This window comes from Lathyrus oleraceus, chromosome 5, assembly GCF_024323335.1.
Source record: "Lathyrus oleraceus cultivar Zhongwan6 chromosome 5, CAAS_Psat_ZW6_1.0, whole genome shotgun sequence".
Classification (NCBI taxonomy): Eukaryota; Viridiplantae; Streptophyta; class Magnoliopsida; order Fabales; family Fabaceae; genus Lathyrus; species Lathyrus oleraceus.
Window position 1 is genome coordinate 230,631,173 of NC_066583.1, and position 5,581 is coordinate 230,636,753.

The following is a 5,581-nucleotide window of genomic DNA, read 5'->3' on the forward strand; positions in this document are numbered from 1 at the left end:
TGTATATTTGTATATGCAGGAAGATATGTAGGAAGAGAGCAGAGTCAATTGATATTAATGTTGGTGTGCTTTTGATCTTTATTTTATTTTTCTCACTTCTCTTAATTCTTTATTTTTTTTAAATTTTACTCTACCTCATCATTAAAAAATAAAATATGATCAAGAGAGTGAATGAGATTAAGAAAAGTAGAAAGTAAAAAGAGAAACGGAAAGAAAATTGATGGAAAGGATCCAAAATACTTATTCACATATATAAATATAATTTTTATTTTGTTGTTAAAAAAATTAGGTTCAGACATATATTTTATTTTGTTGTTCAAATAAAAAAAAAAATTAAAAACATCTAATATAAATATAATTTTACCATGAATCTTGCTATTTTGAGTATAATTATAATAATATATAATATATTTACATTTTAAAGTTTTATTATTATAGATAGTTTTTATAATAAAAAAGAAAATTTAACATTTTCCATATATTTTAGAAGTCCACATTAGACAGGCCTTAATAAATTGAATAAAGAATTATATATATATATATATATATATATATATATATATATATATATATATATATATATATATATATATATATATATATATATATATATATATATATATATATTTTTAGGGTTTCTTTTTGTTAATGAATTTGATCATCAAGTATACTTTATATTTAAAGATCAAAATTTCAGTTGGGGTTTTAGAAAAGTCATTTTCTAAATATTTCAATACTATCATCACGGAGACTTGAAGTGAGATCAAAATTTCATTGCTGAATTACTATTTCTCGTCCTCACCCTATACAAGAATATACTGACCTTATTATAATATACCATCAGTTTACAGTCTTACAAAGCAATTAAGTACATCTTGGATAATTAATTTCAGTTAAATATAAATAAAATGTTATATTTTGAACTTCAATAAAATTATTGTTATTTCATTTCTGTTTACTAGAGTTTTTTTAAATAACTTTTCATTAAAAAAACATTTTAAATATTTCATTCTTCTTTAAAAAAAAAAATATTGACTTTCAGACGAATTTCAATGGTCATTGTTCTATGGTAAAGTTTTCAATATTTTTCAATCATTTCTTTAATCACATTTCAGAAGTATATAGTCTTTTGATAATTTTAAATGATTATTTTTCAATAATATTAAATATTTTATCTGTCTTTATTAATTAATATTATTGAGAAACATGATATTCCGACCTCTCACAAAGTATAAGAATTGACATAAATAAGAATGATTTTCTCTTCTTTGACAATGAAAATTTTGTGGGTTTTTGATAACACGAAATTATATCATATTTTAGGACTTAATTCCATTAAATTCTATGACTATTTATTTCGGTTTACTGCATTTTATGAGATATTACGTGGTATTTTCTTCCTATTTGTCTCAGGTAGTCTATTTTGAAGAACAAGTGAAAATGGAAGAAAAGGAGGTGCAAAAAGGAGAGAAAAAGAACCAAACGCCAAAGCCCAGCCCAAAGCGCAAAACATAAAGGCACTACCTGTGACGGACGTCACAAGATGCGTGACGAGCGTCACGCAAAGCAGCCTTGTGACGGACGTCACACATGGTGTGACGAGCGTCACACCATTCCACTATCTTTTTGGCGCAAGTAACGCCCTCAGAAGACTTGAAGAGACGTTGAGGAGTTTGTGTCCTATATCCACGCCATACATTTAGCCACGTTGAAGACGCTTGGGAAACGAAAAGCAGTTACCAACACCAATATAAATAGCTACTTCAAAGACCTAAAAGGGTTCCTCGGTTTTTCCACGCTCACACTGCCGAAGCTTTTCCAATTTTCTTTCTTTTTTTCGCTTCTGCAATTTTCTTTTCCAGCAACTTAACATTGTTTATTTATTTATTTCTTTTGCAAGTTCTACGTTTTTTCCCTTGCAATTTACCTTTCCCTTTTTAGCATTTAGATATTTTTCGCATAATAGTTTCTACACCGGAAACTATTGTGTAACTTTTTATCGGATCTAACCTTACGTTAGATTCTAGTTTTATTTCCTTGGTTTAATTTATTGTTTAATTGAAGAATCCAAGAACAAATCCTACCGGCTTGTGGTGGAGTGTTCAAGACTATTGTATTACGCATTCAGGTTCTTTAATCATTATTTAATGTTTTGTTTTATTATTTATTTATATTATCTGCCTGGAATGAGTCTGTTTATGCATGATATGTATTCTGGTTCGTTTAGCATGTCTAGCTAATTCGCCTAGATATTGGTATGTAAAGTAAGTAGAATAAGGGATCAAGACTGAGTCGGTCTATTTAAACTTAAAATTGAAATCAATCTTTTTACGGTCTCAACTTACAGGTTTAATAACAAGATTTTTTACAAAAGTAAAGGACATAAAGAAGTTAAAATCAATAGAGCGAGAGTTTGAGGTTTTAACTGGACAGTGTAAGTTAGGCATTAATTCTAGATCAGGGCGAGAGCAAGTTTTAGAGTTAATTAAATTCTGACCTTTTCCAAAAAGTATTTTTAAAGATTGAATGTGAGGACGAGAGTTAAGCATTTGGATTTAATTATATAACCTAAGTCAACAGAGCGAGAGTTTGAGATAAGGGTGTTTAAAACGGTCAGTGTTTTCTTAAGAAGAGTTTCTGCAACTTTATTGTTTTCAAAAAGTGGTTTTTGACTTAATTATAAGTGACAGCTACATTAATATAAAATCATGGTTTATTCAACAGAGCGAGAGTTTGAGATAAAACCTTTAACCAATAAAGTTAACCGAAACGATTTATTTTAAAACCAAGAAACCGACAAAGACTTGATTCCCTAGTTTTGACGAACTACATACCGATATCCGTTTTATTAATATTTAAGCTAGATCTTAGTTTAGCCTTTAGTCTTTCCCCAAACAATCAAACATTTTTCACCTTAGCTTTACGTAGTAACCTTAGATAACGGTATATCGATTCATAAGTCCCTGTGGGATCGATATCTTTTAAAACTACGCGATAGAACTGTGCACTTGCAGTTTGTATCCCATTCTCGACTCACACAGTCGAGCGATCAAGTTTTTGGCGCCGTTGCCGGGGACTTTTATTTAATCGATATCGTAACTCTTCCGTTACGCTGTAGAGACTAAGGTTTCTTTTTCTTCTATTCTTTCTTTCGTTGATTTGTATGCCACGCACTCGCTCACAAGGCGAACCACTCTATTTACGAATCAACGATATCGAACTGTATCTCCGAGTCTTACGACGAATTCGGGAATACCGTGCTGAAAACAATCTCCCTCCTATCGAATTTCCTGATCTCAAAGATCTTCTTCTTTCACCCGAGATGGCAGAACCAGCTCGTGCTCTTAGAGATTACGCCGCTCCATCGCAAGATGAGCCGCACTCAAGTATTGCTCCGCCCGCAATCGAAGCAAACAACTTCGAACTTAAACCTTCGCTGTTGCAGGCTGTGCAACAGAACCAATTCTCCGGAAATCTTACCGAAGATCCAAACCTACATTTATCCGTATTTGTCCAATACGCCGATACTGTTAAAGCTAATGGTGTCACTTCAGAGGCAATTCGACTTCGTCTTTTTCCTTTCTCATTAAGAGATAGCGCTAGAAGATGGCTTCAATCTCTCCCTTCCAACTCAGTCACCACATGGAACGAGTTGAAGAAAGTTTTTCTTGCCCGATATTTTCCGCCAAGCAAAACAGCTATGTTAAGAGCCCAGATAAACGGATTTAAACAGAAAGACAACGAGTCTCTTTTCGAAGCATGGGAAAGATACAAAGACATGATGAGACTTTGCCCACACCATGGTTTGGAAGACTGGTTAGTAATTCATACATTTTATAATGGTCTCTTATACAACACAAGGTTAACAATAGACGCCGCTGCAGGTGGTGCATTAATGAACAAACCTTATGCTGATGCTTACCAGCTTATCGAGAGCATGGCCCAAAACCACTATCAGTGGGGAACCGAACGAACAACGGTGGAAAAACCTCAAACGAAAACTGGCATGTACGAGATAAGTAACCTTGATCACGTTAATGCAAAAGTGGATGCTTTGGTCCAGAAAATTGAAAGTTTAAACGTATCACCTCCAGCCGTCGTGGTTGCTATAACTCAGAATTGCGAGGTCTGTGGAATCCAAGGTCACACCCCTGCGGAATGTCAACTCTTGACTGGAATCCAAGCAGAGCAAGTGAACTATGCTCAAGGAAGCCCTTACTCGAATACCTATAACCCAAATTGGAAGAACCATCCAAATTTTTCATATAAGAGTAATAATGCTTTGTACGCACCTGGACAGTCTCCAAATCAAGCCCCAGCTATACCTCCGGGATATCAGAAACCGAATCCATCCATGCCTAACAATAACACCCCTAGGAAATCCAACTTGGAAATCATGATGGAAAACTTTATAGCTTCCCAACAACAAACCAATAAAGATTTCTTAAACCAGAACATACACACTGGCGAACAACTTAAACAACTAGCAAGCAAAGTAGATGCCTTGGCTACCCATAACAAAATGCTGGAAACACAAATATCACAAGTATCCCAACAACAAGCACCTACTGCTGCCCCAACTGGTACATTCCCTGGACAGCCCCAACCTAATCCGAGAAGCCAAGCTCATGCAATTATATTAAGAAGTGGAACGGAAGTGGAAGGACCGTCTGATCCAAGGATAGAAAACCAAAACCCTAAGAAATCAACTGAGGAAAGTGAACCTAAGGAAAAGGAAGAGAGAAATAAGGAAACCCTAGAAAAGAAGGAACCTTATGTACCTCCACCACCTTACAAACCACCTATCCCTTACCCTCAAAGGCTTGTTAAAACCAAAGATGCGGGCCAATTTAGAAAATTTGTTGATCTCCTTAAACAATTAAACGTTACAATTCCGTTCACTGAAGCTATTACGCAGATGCCCTCATATGCTAAATTCTTAAAAGAAATTCTTTCTAATAAGAGGAAACTTGAGGATAGCGAAACCGTTACACTCCCTGCCGAATGTAGCGCTATAATCCAAAACATGCCCCCTAAACTCAAGGATCCAGGTAGTTTCTCTATACCCTGTCACATAGGAAAATTTGTCATCGACAAAGCCTTATGCGATTTAGGAGCCGGAATTAGCGTTATGCCTTTATCCATATGTAAGAAACTGGAAATGGGAGAATTAAGACCAACCAAAATGTCTGTGCAACTAGCAGATCGTTCCATCAAATATCCTGTAGGAATCCTTGAAAACGTTCCCGTACGCATAGGTCAATTCTATATTCCCACTGATTTTACAATTATGGACATTAGAGAAGATGATATTACACCCATTATACTGGGAAGACCGTTCTTAGCAACTGCCGGTGCGATCATAGACGTAAAACGAGGACGACTCACCTTCGAAGTAGGTGAAGAGAAAATTGAGTTCATTCTTTCCAAATTCTTGAAAGCACCTGCAATAGAAGATACATGTTACTTCATGGATATCATCGATGAATGCATAAAAGAAGCAGAGTTAGGAGAAGACAAATCATCAGACTATCTTTTAGAAGACAAATCTAACCAATGTTTAGCAATAACACCGGACCCT

The 5,581-nt window shown here is 34.7% G+C and overlaps 1 pseudogene; it reads right to left on the reverse strand.

The window, feature by feature from the left end:
- Positions 1 to 3,707: 3,707 nt before the first annotated feature.
- LOC127089251 (uncharacterized) lies at positions 3,708 to 3,807 on the reverse strand (annotated as a pseudogene).
- Between the last annotated feature and the right edge of the window lie 1,774 nt (positions 3,808 to 5,581).